This window comes from Pipistrellus hanaki (assembly GCF_964339955.1).
Source record: "Pipistrellus hanaki genome assembly, chromosome: 1".
Classification (NCBI taxonomy): domain Eukaryota; kingdom Metazoa; phylum Chordata; class Mammalia; order Chiroptera; family Vespertilionidae; genus Pipistrellus; species Pipistrellus hanaki.
In genome coordinates this window covers 64,460,919-64,477,551 of record NC_140503.1, presented here as the reverse complement: position 1 = coordinate 64,477,551, position 16,633 = coordinate 64,460,919, and positions in this window count along the sequence as shown.

Genomic DNA, 16,633 nt, shown 5'->3' with positions numbered 1-16,633 from the left:
AATGAGGTTAATTTTACACAAATACAATTGTTTAAAAACCTTTTGTATCGCACAGAAGTTTGCTCATTACTTAATTAAGTGTCAACATACTTAAATCTGTAGTTTAATGTCTATGATCATTGTTGTAGAAATTTTTCAGTCTTATGTCTTCAAATGTTTCTTTTGCCCCAAGTCTCTCTTTTCTAAGTATAAATTTTTAAGATATTACACATTGTATATCTTATTTCTTTATATCTTATTTATAAAAAATAGAAATATCTTATTTCTATTTTTTATTTCTTCATAATCAGTCTCTACCAACATTCACAGACTTGTATTTTAATTACTTGAACATATTAATCACATATATTATAAGATATATATACCTATTGTGTATTTTTTTTCTCTTAATTTTCAATTACACTTTGTTTTCTTGTATGTATAGTTCTTTTTAAGTTATTAAGATCTTGACATTGAGGAAATATCCTAAAGCTCTGGATTATCTTCCACCAAGAAAATTTACTTTTATCAACTGTAGATTATCTTAATCCAAACAGGGATTGACATGCTTTGAAGTTAAGTTCAGTCCCTGAGAGAGAGGATTTATTTCTAGTTTACTTCTCAGTTTAGCCCCTGAAATGTTTACCAGGGCTTCTCTGATTTTTGTTTCCTCTGGTCTTATGAACCTGTTGAAAGTTTGTTTTAGCCTTTAACCCTTAACTTATTTATTCATTTATCTGTTGTTAATCCTCACCCAAGGATATAATTCCATTGATATTTAGAGTGGAAAGGAGAGGGAGAGACAGAGAGAGAAACATCAATGTGAGAGAGATACATCAATTGGTTGCCTCCCACATGCGCCCTGACTTTAAATGCTGGGCTTGCTTCTCTGGGCTCATCTCTCTTTTGAGTCTTCATCTATAATGCCTCACCACCTTGAATACCTGCAAACAGCTTAAAAAAAATTTTTTTTGTCTAATATTTCTAGTTGTTTTAAATGAGAAAGTACTTTTGAAACAACCTAACCTGGAAGCAGAATTCCACTGAAAGGAAAATATGAAATAAGAAATTCGTTTTGTGAAAGATAAAGTGTACCAAATTTGCTGATATTCTCTCTGAGGCCATGTTATTGTTTTATGTTCCCTAGCAGATTTTTTTAAATTAAAAAATTATTAAAAAAAAAAAAACACACAAAAAACCAAGGCCAGTTTGGCTCAGTGGATAGAGCGTCGGCCTGCGGACTGAGGGGTCCCGGGTTTGATTCCAGTCAAGGGCATGTATATTGGCTGTGGGCACATCCCCAGTAGGGGGTGTGCAAGAGGCAGCTGATCAGTGATTCTCTCTCATCGATGTTTCTGTCTATCCCTTTTCCTTCCTCTCTGTGAAAAATCAATAAAAATATATTTTTTTAAATTATAAAAAGAACATTCTCTATCTATTCCTTCAAAGTAAAGGTGATGTTTAACAGCAAGCAAGGAACCATTTTCTAAATAAATTTGTGCCATGGAGCATTTTTAAAAGGAATATTTGAAAAACATTTCCATTGTCTCAAGATTTTGTTGCAAATGATAGCAAGTTGGCACTTATCAAATCTCTCATTTGAACAGCAGTTAAAAACTATGAATCATGGTTTCCTAACCCATTTAAAAATTTTAGTTAAAAAATTTCAGTGAATCATGAAGCCATTTGTTGAAAATACAAAAAAAAAAAAAAAAAAAAGCAACATCTTCCAATTGTTTGCTCAACAGCAACAGAAATGGAAATTTACTGACCAGATTTTTCCCCTTATCCCGTTCACAAAGAAACTTTTATATAATTGGTAGATGAGGTTTAAATAGTAAACACCACAGTATAAAAAACAGCCAATGATTCACTTCTTTAATTTGGATTTATATATATTTTATGACTTTTTTCTAAGTTATAAAATCAAGTATACTAGTAAAAGCTGAATTTAAGATCAGATATTTGAAGCATATTCAATAACATTGCTCACATTAGTAATTTCTTAAGTAAAAATGATTTTGTACTGTTTGAATACATGTTTTAAAATATTACTTCATCCACTTTCCCTTTTTAGATGTTACTTATAGTGCACACACTATGTAACATAAATAAACATATTTTAGGAATAATGCTAAAAATATTTGCTTATGTGATAAAAAAAAATGTGGATGCTACTGCTCTCAAGAAAGATATCAGAGGCAGTGCATACACTAAAAAAATCCATTGTTTATATTTTAAAGACAAAACAAACTGTTAAAAAAGAAAAACAAACACCTAGGGTAGCATTCCCTTGCATTGCAGAGCCAGGAAGAAGTTGAAGTTTCTGCTTCAAATTACTTTTCTCTGTTTTTAGACAGGCACCTTGGTTTCCACAAAGGTCTCCTGGGGCTGGAGATAGTTCAGCCTTCATTGTAGTGAATAGGAGCACAAGTTTCCAGTCCTGGTAAAACTGTGACCTCAGGGAAGTTATAGAAAGTCTACACAGCTTAGTTTTCTCATCTCTAGGAGGGTCCAATAATAGCATTTAATTTACTTACTAGAGGTCCAATGCACAAAATTCATGCACTGTACAGGGAAGGGGGGTCCCTCAGCCTGGCCTGCACCCTCTCGCAGTCTTGGACCCCTCAGGGGATGTCTGACTGATGGCTTAGGGGAACGGGCCAAAGCCATCAGGTGGACATCCTTAGTGTTGCTATAGAGGCAGGAGAGGCTCCCACTACTGATGCTGTGCTTGCCAGCTGTGAGCCCAGTTTCTGGCTGAACCACCAGGGGGCAGTTCCTGTGCTGACCATCTTCCCCCTGGTGGTCAATGTGGTCATTCTGCTGTCATGCTGAAACCGCTCTCCAACATCCCCTGAGAAGTTCTGGATTGTAAGAGGGTGCAGGCCAGGCTGAGAACCCCACAGATGCACAATCAGGGCTGGGGAGGGATGTGGGAGATTGGCCAGCTGGGGAGGGACCATGGGAGGGCTGCAGGGAGTATCTGGCCCATCTCGCTCAGTCTTGATCAACCGGACCCCAGCAGCAAGCTAACCTACTGGTCGGAGCATCGGCCCCTGGTGGCCAATGAATGTCATAGTAAGCAGTTGAGCGGCCTTAGCATATCATTAGCATATTATGCTTTGATTGGTTGAATGGCTGACCGGATGACCAGACACTTAACATATTAGGCTTTTATTATATAGGATTATTGCCACCTCACTTCTGAGCAGCCCTCTTGTTTATAGGTGTCCCCCTGCCTGCTGTAGGGATCTGTATGGAAGCCAAAGGGGCAGCTAGACAGGAGTGGCTGTGGTGGAACTGAGTGCCCAATGCTGGCCAGAGGTTTCTATAGCATCCCCTTCCCAGTCTTAGTTCTTTGCCTTTCTTGTCAGTTCTGTGAGCCAACCAACAGTCTTCAATAAAACCTTTTCTGCCTACTGTATTTTTCCATGTATAAGACACCCCTGTGTATAAGACATTCCCCACTTTTCAAAACTCAAATTAAGAAATAAGTATCTTAAACATTTTGCTGGTTTTCCTCTTAAGACCTTCTTCTTTTTTGGTATCTTAAGGAATTGTTCTTTCTGTTTTCTCCATTATCTGATCATATACTCAGAGGGAAGAGGTCCAAATTGTCTCTCTGCAGCTCTATTTCCATGTTCTTTTGTATAGCTGATTCCATTCAGTTTGAATTTTTAGAGTAAGACAATCACCTATATTTGTCTTTTTATTTTCTGACTTCCTATGGACTCAGAATGCTCTGGTTCCTGTTGCATCCACATACTCTCCACCTCCACTTCCAATCACAGCATCAGCTGGTGTCATTAATAATAAGGCTCGTGACTGGAGGAAGTCTGATTGACAAGGTATGGGCAACTTCACCCTCCTGGCTCCCGCCCTGGCTTACTTCCATGTATAAGACTCCCCTTGATTTTCAGTGTAAGGATTTCAGAAAAAAAATGGCCTCCTATACACAGAAAAATACAGCAAGTTAGCTGGAGACAGTTCTGATACTAGCATCTGAGAAATGTGAGAGATACACTATCTCACTGTGTTTTTGTTGTTGTTAATTCTATTATTTTTAATCTTCACCCAAGGATATGTTTTTATTCATTTTTTTTGGAGAGAGGAATGGAGAGAGTGAGATAGAAAGATCAGTGGGCCATAACCTAGGTATGTGCCCTGATGGGAATCGAACCAGCAAGCTTTTGGTGTGTTGGAGGATACTCCAACCAACTGAGCCATCTGCCAGGGTTGTGAATTCTATTTTTAAAATTATCATATCAATTTTTTGGTGTACAGTTATTGATTTTCACACCTGCATAGATTCATTATCATCACCACAATCAGGATACAGAGCAGTTTCATGACAGGGTAAGTTTCTTCTTGCTAATTCTTTATAGTCACATCCTTCTGCACGTGCACCACCAAGCAGTTGGTCTGCAACCTGGGTAGTGGGGTATAAGTCCAGTTCTTAAAGTCTTTGATATATCCATCAGGATCAGATTCATGGGAGCACAACTAGGGGGTGAGCCCAGTAGTTTACACACACAAAAAAACCAAAAAAAACAAAAAAACAAAAACCCAAAAAACTGTATGGGCTCACTTTGCAGAGCTTTTTCCTCTCTGCAAGTTTCCCGTAAGTTCTTGTCCCCTGAGCTTTCTTTTTGGTCCTCTGGACAGAATGTGTTGTCTTACTTGCCCACTCTGCCCACTATAGAGCCTAGAGGTGGAAGGTTGGGCGCTCAGTCCCACCATAGCCACTCCTGTCTAGCTGCCCCTTTGGCTTCCATACAGATTCCTACAATGGGCAGGGAGACAACTACAAACAAGAGGGGCACTCAGAAGTCAGCTGGCAATAATCCTATATAATAATCCTATATAATAAAGAGGTAATATGCAAATTTACCATCAGACCCTCATAAGATGGCTGCCTACAACCAGGCCAGTAGGGGGGTTAGTGAGGGACAACCAAACAACTGAACAAGCAGGCTGCGTGGGGTGACCAGGCTGGCAGGGGGCCATGAGGAGTGACTAGGCCAGCAGGGGGAGGGCAGTGAGAGACCAGACCGGTAGAGGGGGGCAGTTGGGGACGACCAGGCCAGCAGGGGGGTTAGTGAGGGACGACCAAATGACTGAACTACAGACTGTGTGAGGTGACCAGGCTGGTGGGGAGAGCTGTGAGGGGAGACCAGGGTGGCAGGGGGAGGGCAGTTGGGGGCAACCAGGCCAGCAAGAGGGGGCAGTCAGAGGTGACCAGGCTGGCAGAGGGGGGCAGTAAGGATGACCATGTCAGCAGGAGGGGGCATTAAGAGGCAACCAGGTTGGCAGGGGGGCCATGAGGGGCAACCAGGCTTGCAGGTGGGGTGGGTAAGTTGGGAGTGACCAGGCCAGTGGGGGTGGGGGCAGTTGGGGTGATTAGGCCAACAGGGGGCACAGTTAGGGGCGACCAGGCAGGCAGGCAGGCAGGTAAGTGATTAGAAGCCAGCACTTCAGAATTGTAAGAGGGATGTCCGACTGCTGGTTTATGCCCAATCCCAATCCCAAACCGGAAGTCGGACATTCCACGAGGGGTCCTGGATTAGAGAGGGTGCAGGCTGGGCTGAGGGGACCACCCCTGTACACAAATTTTGTGCACCTGGCCTCAAGTAAGTAAATAAAATGCTATTATTGGCCCCTCCTAGAGATGAGAAAACTAAGGTGTGCAGACTTCCTGAGGTAACAGGACTGAAAAGAGAAAACAAAACAGCAGATATCTGGATTTTCCCAACCTCTTGGGGATCTCAGCTCTACTAACCAGAAAGGAAGGCTTCCTTTTCTCATATTTCTGGCTCCAGTTGAATTGCAGCTTGCAAGAATGGTTAGAGGGGGACCGCTACCTCTCAGAGCATTAGGAGTCCCCTTTTCTGCTCCCTAGTCGGATCTAAGAGTGTCTCCTAGAATTCCATGTGCATCAATGGCACTTCCAGTTCCTAGCACTGAGCTTAGGCACTGAGAGTAAGAAAATGGTACACATCACCGGTTTGCTTTGAATTCTGGTTTTCTTCCAAAATTCTCCTGCTAACATTTATCTTCCAGAGTACTCAAACAAGTGCTCCATACATTCTCTCCAGGGCTTATAGGGGTGTTTTCTGTGAGACTCTCTGGGTTTTTGCAAGGATTCAATGTGACATTGCATGTTATGTCAAAATACCTGACACTCACTAAAGGCTCATTAAATATTATCAATAGATACTAGAGGCCTGGTGTATGAAATTTGTGGATGGGGGTGGGGAGGTCCCCTGAGCCCAGCCTTCAACCTCTCCAATCTGTGACCCCTTGGGGGATGTCTGACTGTGGGATCAGGCCTAAACTGGCAGTCAGACAATCTGGGACTACTGGTTCCTAATTGCTCGCCTGCCTGCCTGCCTGATCTCCCCTAACTGCCCCCCCCCCTGCCATCTTGATCACCCCTAACTGCCTCTGCCTGGTGGCCTGACCACCCTTAACAGCCTCCCCTGCCTGCCTGGTTACCCCTAACTTCCCCCACCTGCTGGCTTTGTCCCTCATTACTGCCCCCCTGCTGGTCTAGTCTCCTCCAACTTCCCCCACCTAGCTGGCTTGGTTGCCCCTAACTGTCCCCACCCCCCCACTGGCCTAGTCAACCCCAACTGACCCCTCCCAACCAGCCTGGTCATTCCCAACTGCACCCCCCTCCGGCCTGGTCGCCCCACGCAGCCTGATGTTCAGTCGTTTGGTCGTCCCTCACTAACCCCCCTGCCGGCGTTGTTGCCCCACACAGCCTGCTATTCTGTGGTTACTGCTACTATAACAGTGTCCTGGACAATTTGCATATTCCTTTATTAGTAGTATAGATTATCATTTCTATTATTTGTATTGGTTAGTTAATCTATTACCCAAGATTAATGAGAAATATCTGCTTTCTTCTGAAGTATTTAAAACCAAAAGACTGACTTAAATACCACTCTGATCAGCATCATGTCTGATAATGTCTTCTTTTGAAAAGAGATACCCTTTCTTCCCTTCTCTCCTCCCCTGTTCAACTTCATTGAGAAGTCATGTTTACATACAGTTGGGATGTGCTATTTTTAATGGCATCTATGCCACTGAGCAGAGTGCTTTAAAGAGGCCATACCCCTATCAGTGGAGATGGTAGCTACGGATAGGAAAGTGAGGCTCTGCTTTTTTCCTTTCTTTTGAGTCCGAGTTTGGGAGCACAATCCACTTAGCAGGGAGACTTACTCCAGACTTTATGTTTTATTTATTTATTTGTAACTTAGCCCAGAGTATAGAGAACAGAATTGAGCCTGGAGACTTCAGTTCTTCTAGACCAGAGGTTGGCAAACTATAGCTTGTGAGCCAAACAAATGCAGCCACCTCAACACAGGTAACATGCAAACACATATATAGACATAAAGTAATAAATATGTAGTAAGTAAATCGAGCTTTATTGGAACACAGCCATGCTCATTTCTTTATATATTGTCTATTACGGTATGTATTCTTTTTTTTTTCCACTTTTACTGAGAAATAAAATTGACATATAGCACTTTAAGTTTAAGGTATTCAGCATGATGGTTTGCCTTACGTATACTGTAAAATGATTACTGCAATAATTTAGTTAATACCCATCATCTCATTTAGTAGATACAAAAAAAAAAAAAAAAAAAGGAAAAGAAAAACAGTTCTCTTGGTGATGAGAATGCTTAAGGTTTGTTCTCTTAATAACTTTCCTATATATCTAGGGAAAATATCAGAGGCAGTGCACATACTTCATAAAAACCAAATTATTGTGGCCAGTTGTTTCTATTTCAGTGACTTCCTTTTTTTTTTTTTTTTTTTTTTTTTTTTTTTTTTTTTAGAGGAAAAACTTCTAAAACAGTTGCATATGTGTTGTATTTTTAAAGTTGGACTCGATGCATGCTCATTGAATCTTTTAGTACTTGGGTTTGTCCGCTTGGGTTTCTGAATTGGTCATGTGGGAGAGGAATTCCTTGAAATCTTTTATTTATTTTCTGCTTTATATAAAGCACACCATGTTCCCAGGCTCAAATGTTATAAAAGAAATCCTCACTTCCAAAATAACATGTTGTCCAAAGTGGTTGCTCTCACTCATACTTCTGGTTGATGGCTGGTGGCTGACTCATCTTGTGCTGGCAAAACGTGCACCTTCCACAAACAGTTTGAATTCTGTACAATTTAGGACGAGCTTCCTGTTTGGTCAGGCAGTGGCTAAGAATCAAGTGAAGGCTGTGGTTTCTGCATACCGTTTTCAAGAAGGACCTCACTGTGGGAGAACTTAGGTGCTATTCTGGTTGTATGACAGAATGGCTCGGGGATCCTCTCATCAGTCATCCCTGAGCATTCCCAAGGCAAAGATTCAAATTCTTTTATTCCTACTTTGAGCTTCCCCCTCGATCAACTTTCAAGTCCTTCTGGTTTGTACCTTGACTTTCTAGATACACAACCAAGAGGCGAGGGTACCAGTCCACACGCTTGTCCCCCAGGACAAGTGAGGCTCTGCTTTTTCTTCCTTTTGAGTCCGAGTTTGGGAACACAATCTGTGATCCAAGCCTTTCTCCCACATTTTCTTTGGGCTGCTTTCTTTCTCGTCCACAGGTCAGTCTCTAGAGCCCTTCATGTATTCGCACACGTTTTCTTCCCTAAATCATTGTTAAATTTGGTCTCCACACCACCCTTAATTTCTGATACTGAACAGTGGCTCTTCTTCTGCAATTGCTTTGGTCTGTAGTGACCTGATGTTCTACATCTACATGACATCTCTCTCCAGCCTGTCTACATTCTTGTTTCATTCAACATGTAATGGATGAAGGTCAAAAGGGAATCAGGGAGTTGGTTATCAGTCATTGCCATAACTCAAGAGTGTAACTATATTTTAAAAGATAACACATAAAATAAGAGCACAATCCACTCTTAAACGTATTGATTCAGGAGAGTTGTATCAGTCCTTTTCTGTCCCCCCCTCCCCCCCACTGCTGTTTGATGATTGTGTTGGAGGGGTAAGGCAGGAGTACTAAGTCAGTTTCTGAAGTGTTCTCTTTCTTTGGTCACCACTTTTTAAAGATTATAGCACAGGTTTGTGCTTCTATTATTCTTACTTGATTTTAAGTATTTTGAGATCATTGTTCTTTGGTTTTGAGGGATAAAACTTAAAATCTGGCTTTACTCCATCATTCTATTCTGGAAGGTTTTAGGATCCCTCAGCTTTGAGGTGGGAAAATGAACTATTCAACTGATCACTTCTCAAAGTCAGTTTCTCAATAAGGCCTTCCCAGTTCTGCATTAACATTAAGGCTAAGAAACAGTGATGATAGTAATACAGATACAATAAAAACCATGGAGAGGTTAGTATACTTACCCGACCAAAACTGGTTTCCAAGGTGGAGGACAAAACAAGATTGAGCTTCCCAAGGCAGATGCTCACAAGTCACAAACATAAACTCAAATCCCCCTTATCTACTTGGGTTCAACTTATTCTTTTTCCCCTTAATTGTGGTAAAAAAAAAAAAGACCTAATATAAAGTTTACCATTCTAGCCATTTTAAGTATTCAGTTTAGTGGCATTAATTGCATTCACATTGTTGTGTCACTGTCACCACTACCAATCTCCAGGATTCTTCCCATCTTACAAAACTGAAACCCTCTACCCATTAAACAATAACTCCCCATTCTCCTTTTCCCAGCCCCAGACAACAACCATTCTACGTTCTGTTTCTATGAATTTTTCTATTCTTGGTTCCTCATATATGTGAAATTAGATTGCGTTGTTCTTTTTTGTGGTTGACTTATTTTATTTATCACAATATTTTATTGATTTTGTACAGAGAGGAAGGGAGAGAGATAGAGAGTTAGAAACATCGATGAAAGAGAGTCATCGATCAGCTGCCTCTTGCACACCCCCCACCGGGGATATGCCCGCAACCAAGGTACATGCCCTTGACCGGAATCGAACCCGGGACCCTTCAGTCCCCAAGCCGACACTCTATCCATTGAGCCAAACCGGTTGCAGCATCTTTTAAAGCTAAATAATATGCTAGTGTGTGTGTGTGTGTGTATGTGTGTGTGTGTGTGTGTGAGTGACATTTTGTTTATCCATTTATCTGTCAATGGACATTTTGGGTTGCTTCTAACATTTTTGTGAATAAACTACTGTGAACATTGGTGCAAAATAACTCTTCAAGACTTTTTTTTTTCAATATATACCCCAAAGTGGAATTGCTGGATCATATGGTCATTTTATTTTGAATTTCTTGAGATATCATCATAGTGGTTTCTATTAATATATTCCCTTTAACTTAAAATAGAATCTCAGACTATGGAATAATTCACCCTGGGTTTGGGTTTTCTTTTGAAGGACTGCTAGCAGTTGCATGGTAGACCTAATTTGGAAAATTATATAGCAATTTAGCAAAGCAAAAGGGAAATGGAGTATATGAAATAAAAAAAACAAACTATAGATTTGCATATAATTACTCCTTTCCTACTTAGAACTATGCTATGGATGAGGCTCACCATTTCCCTCCGATTCCAGGCAGTTTCAGGTGTCCCTGAAGAGGCTGGGATGACCTCCCCAGAGAAACACTCCCATGGGGGTGAGAGGGAGACAACGTGGAGCTTGCACATGGCTCAATATCCTGCGGATTTCACTGGAATGAATCAGTAAGTTGGGCGGCCAGTGTGCTACCCTGAGAAAAGTGGGCAGAGCCCTCTTTGAATTAAAAACAAGGGTCTGGAATACATCTGTGCTCTGCAGCCAGGCGGCGGCTGTCTGTGCAGGAGGCTAAGTGGAACCATGGCGGGCTTTCTTCCCACAGCGGCAAGGGCGCTTTTCTGGAAAAGAAGAGGACTCATTTGTCCAGACTTCAAACGTGTCACTTTTCATAGGCTAGGGTAGGCCTGAGGTTGCCTGTTTTTAGTTTCTAGGCTAATTTTTTATGAACAAACTATAACTTCCAGCTTCAGAAATTGAGGAGAAGGGTGGGAAAGAACCATCTTTTAGAGCTTTGTGCTTACAAAGAGAGAAAGAGGAAGCACACCAGGCCCCTCAGACATCAAATGGCTCTCATAAAACTGCATGTTGATGGGTTAAGTATAAGTGATCCCAACCCATGTGGATTACATTTTCCAAGAAGCACACATGGCTTGAAAAAATCCGAAGGAAAGAGATCTTGGCAATGTGAGTTTGGGGCCTTCCCAGACACCAAATGCTTTGCTGTTCTTGGTGCCTGGTGGCACAGGAACATTTGGTTTTCTGTGATGGTGACTCACAGGATGGTTGGCTGAGTAGCTGTGAGAAATGAGGCATCGCCAGTGTGCAGATGGAACAATGCACACTGAACACTACTCGTGCTCTCCCCATTCAGATTGCACCTCCAGATCACCAGGCTCACCAGTGACTCGGCCATCCTTATCCTCATCACTTGACACATTTACCTAATGGATCACCCACAATTCCCCCAGGATCATTACCTCCCCACTCAGAGGGCAGCCCATGTATGGGAGCATGCCCACCCACCTCCTGTTCCACTCTAGTGAAATGCGGAAGGAGGCAGCATGGGATAGAAAAGACCACAGACCCTGGGGTGGATCATGGGTTCAGATCTCAGTGTTACCACTTACCAGTTCTTCCTTCAACTCTGTAGCCGCTTTTTAGCCTAGTTTATGAGGACAAAAGGAGGTAATGTGCATGAAATGCCTAAGAGAGTGCTAGGAAAATAGGAGGTGCCTAATCAATGGCAGCTGTGGTGGTAGGCAGTCCCTTGTTTCAAGTCCCCCCTCTCCCTTTTGATGGGCCACTCCCTGCTTCTGGAGGCTTCCTTAACATTTGCCCCCGGGGTCTTGCAATTTGCCATACTCTTCAGACCAGAGTTATAAAATGTGAGGATGCATAAAAATTGCCTTGGGTACTTTTAAAAATGTGCATCTCTGGGTCCCATCGCCAGATCCTTAGGGCTGGAGGAGGACTCTTCATTCCAAACAAGTGATGCTGATGCAGCTCTGAGGACTTCACTCTGCACACAGTTGTCCTCTAGACTTTCTCCCAGACCATCAAAAATGATGTGTCTCCCAAACCGGTTTGGCTCAGTGGATAGAGCGTCGGCCTGCGGACTGAAAGGTCCCAGGTTCGATTCCCCTCAAGGGCATGTACCTTGGTTGCGGGCACATCCCCAGTGGGAGGTGTGCAGGGGCAGCTGATCAATGTTTCTAACTCTTTGTCCCTCTACCTTCCTCTCTGTAAAAAATTCAATAAAATATAATTTAACAAAATGATGTGTCCTGTGAGCCAGGCATGGTGGTCGCATATAACAATGGCTTAAACTCATGTCTCTTCAGTAATATATTAGCACTTGATTATACAATAGTGTTGTGTTATCAGGAACTAAGTGAAGGACACTCCTGGGTGTATGTCCATTTGGAAAGTGGGGTCTGTCTAACCTGGGGGCTGGCGGGCAGTCACAGTAGGGGGACTCCCTGAGTGGGTTACATCGTATCAGTGACTGCTCTCACCCCAGGCTCCACTCTTCTTCATTCAAGACACTTACATGAGGGTATTTCCTGACTTTGAAATAACCATTTAGAGCAGTGGTCCTTTAAGAATGGTCTCAGACTAGCAGTATCGGCAACACTTTAGAGCTTGTTAAACATGCAAATTCTCCAGCCCCTTCCCAGACCTACTGGATTAGAAACTCTGGGGTGGCACCAGCCATCTGTAAATGTCACAGGTGATTCTGGTGTGTGTTAAAGTTTGAGAATCACTGATGCAGAACAAAATCATTCCTGCAAACAAATGTCTAACATGACAGCATATGAATGCATGCATAGTGTTTAGAACTGTCTGTGCCAAATATAAAAATAATATATACTGCATGTGGTACACACACACTGGCCCATGTATAGATACATTCTGAAAGTACACACAGAAGCTCATACAGGAGTCCTGAGAAGCGAAACTGGGAGTTGGGGGTGAACAGAGAGAGAAATTTACTTTTCATATTACACCTTTCTGAACTGTTTGATATGTTTTCTTTAAACATGTGCATATATTGTTTTAATTAAAATTTTTATTCAATAGCAATTAAAAATAAATAAAAACAACTAAAAGAAAATACAAATGATCACCTGAGTTTGGGAGGGGAAAAATAAAAAGAAATACCAAGCAGTGAAAAAGATAGATTTATTTCTTGAACTTTTTAAAGTCATTATACGATTGATAAATCAAAGTGACTAAGAAAATGGATCATCCCCAAGGGAAAAAAAGAGGTCACAAATAACTAACAACATGAATAAAAAAAGGGGGGGGAGGGGGAAATTGGTGTATATCTTAAAAGCTAGAAAGACAAAAAGGGGATATTATGACTTCTTTTTCTGGCAAATAATTTGGAATTTCAGATGAGATGTGCAAATTGCTAGAAAAACATAATTTACCAAAATTTATTAAAAAAGAATTAGAAAATCTGAAAAGTCCTGTATCAGTGGAAGAAATTGAATCTATAATTTAAAATCTTTCCACAAAGAAAACTATAGGCCAATATAACACCAGTAGATTATACCAAACATTTATAAAGAAATACCTATTACTGATAAGGAATTAAAATACTTATTAAATAGTTTTCCAAAAAGTCAATGAAAAAAATTCCTCATTAAAAACAAAAAAACAAATAGGAAATTTACAGGAAAAGGGAAAAAAACAAATTGCCAAAAAAAACCCCAAAAACTTATTCAAATGCTCATTTTTACTATAATTACATACATAAAAAAACACAATTATTTTTGCATTATTAAAGGTGATACAAATTGGAAGCTGATTTGGACGCGAATGGTGATCTGTTCTGGTGACCAACTAGAACAAAGATGAGATGACGCTTATCTGTCTGTCGTTCACAAAGGGGAGGTCTGTACCCAACGGAAAAGTGGGCAGTCCCCGCCCCTGTGCTGGAGCTTTCTCTCGAAGCCGCCAGTGCTGTCCCTGGTTCCCATCTGTACCTCTTTTTTTTTCTTTTTCTGTGCTCAGCAGAATAAAACACTTTCAGGAAACAACTGGGCAGGAAGTGAGAGAGGACAGAATTTCATCCTGGGAGGTTTGATTCCCACAAGCGGAGCCCTGCGGTAGGAGCATTCGGGAAGCATTGACGGCACATGGGGACCGCTGCACTTTATGAACTCCATGTGTCCGGGACATCTGAGAGTCACACAGTGGGGCAGGGCAAGCTTCTATTTCATCCCAGCATATTCCTATTAGATGCACTCCTGCCAGAAATTGGGAAGTAGTTAAAAATTGTGTGCGTCAACTCATCACACATGGACATCAGACGAAGATCTGAGAAGGTGACCCAATCCACCCCACTGGCAGTGGGGCCAAGTAAAAAGCATGCATACTATGTGTCTCACACTATCACCTCATTCTATCATGAGGAGATAGTGTGAGATATGGGTCTCAAGTGGGAGGAGGCCAGCATTGCCAAGTAAAAGGAAGAAATCATCACTCTGAAGACTCAGAAGAACAGACCTCTGAAAAATGGTTTGTCATAAGAACCAGGTGTGCTCCTAGGATGCGGGACAACATGACTCTATAAATTGGGTATAAAAAAGTGGCAGAAAAAACTAGAAACAAAGAAACAACGGCATGAAATGAAGAGTAGTACAAGGAAAGGAGGGAAAAGAACAAACAGAAAAACTAAACCCCCATAGTAACCATTCATTTGTTATTTATTCAGGAAACATTTAATGTTCACATATAAAACAAGCCCAAAACTAGAATTGGTAAGGAGCAGAGTTCACATGGTAAACATCGAGTCGGAGATGTGGAAGACAGACTTGAAAAGATTCTCAAAAATGCAGGGAGGACAGAGATAAAAAAGAGAGAAGATGATTGAGGTGGAGGACAGAAATTGGAGGTTTAATCCAGCAATAATAGATGTTTCTGTGATAAAAAAAAAAAAAAAAAAAAAGACAACTGGACTACAAACCATGATCAAAGAAAATTTTCCCAACTTTAAAAAGTAAAAACAAATAAATGTGATCGGTAAATAGAACTAGCTTGCCACATTCCAAACAAAAATCAATGAAAAGAGAATAATCTTCAGGCATAAACTGACATTTTAAAAAATGAAAAATGATTTTTAAAACATTCATGCAGGGTAAAAATTAGCTACAAAGAAACAGCATCCAGTGGAAGGGGTCAATGAGGAGGGTATCTGTAATACTTTCAACAATAAAGATAAATTTTAAACAAACAAACAAAAGCAAGAATAAGAAACAGCATCCAGGCTAGCCGGAGATCTTTCACTTTATAAAACAAAATGTCCCATGAAAATGTAGCAAAATTGCCAAAGTTGTGAGGCTAAATGGTTCGAAATAAATTTATACATAAATAAAGCACAACTTCCTGTAAAAATGCAAAGATAATTTCATATGTTAGATTTGAGGAAATGTGAGAATTGACTATAGCGATTCCAACTTATGGAGGGTTTGGGGTACATACAGTCAGTAACACCCATCTTCTCAGCCCAGGTTCTCAATTGACTTAGAAATTGTCAGAAGTCAGTCAGATGGGCCACAACGTTCCCTTATGTTGCTAACAAAGCTCATATTGGAGGCTGTGCCATTCTGTGGGAGACTGGATTTCCTAGCTGAACCCAGGGACTAGAAGCTGTTTGCATAAAAGTCTCCCCCAGGTCAGTGTTTGTTCTGGAAACATCCTGCACGCAGAGGCTGGGTGGAGCAGAAGCAGGCTTGGTTCAGAAAGGATGGGGCAAATCCAGTGAGGTCTGGGTTTGAGCTCAAACTTGCGGGGCTGATCAGTCACTGCTGCACTCCCACTCCCACTCAGGGAAACGTGAGTGAGGGGATGGGAAGAGGATCCAGAGTGTTCCACTGGTGACTTCGGGAGTAAAGAAGAAGCATCCCCATCTTTCATTGCATCAATCTATTTCTCCCCTTCTTGTGTCCTCCCACCACCATGTATGACATGAAGAGTGCAGCTGCCTGAGAAATAAATGAAAATGAAAAATGGAATATTGGAAAGGTTGCAATGTTGTGATATAAAAGGTCTGACATTTATGCTCCCTATTGGATGGAACCTATACTAAAGAAAAAAATTAGAAATAAAGACAAAACTTATGTTCTTCATTACAGCATTATATCATGTAAAAATAGCTCTGTACTATTTAGAATAGTAAAATATTGTGAACTACTTAAATTATTATCTTTAGGAAATGGAAAAGTCATTCTGCCTTAAAAGTGATGTTTTTAAAGGTTTTTGACAACATGGAGAAATGCACGAATCACAATGACCTAGAACACAGAAATCATAAATGGCTTTATCTTGTATGTCAACTAGAATTGATTATAAGTTAGTGCTTCCTCCCCCCCTCCAATAGATTTTGACTTGGGAGAGAGAGAGAGAGAGAGAGAGAGAGAGAGAGGGAGAGAGAGAGAGAGAGAGAAACATCAATGATGAGAATCATTGATCTTCTGCCTTTTACATGCCTTCCACTGGGGATTGAGCCTGAACCCCGGGCATGTGCCCTGACCAGGAATTGAACCTATGACCCCTTGGTTCATGATCGACAGTCAACCACTGAGCCACACAGGAGGGGCTTAAAGGGAGACTTTTAATCATTATACCAGGACCAGAGGTTCAAACCAG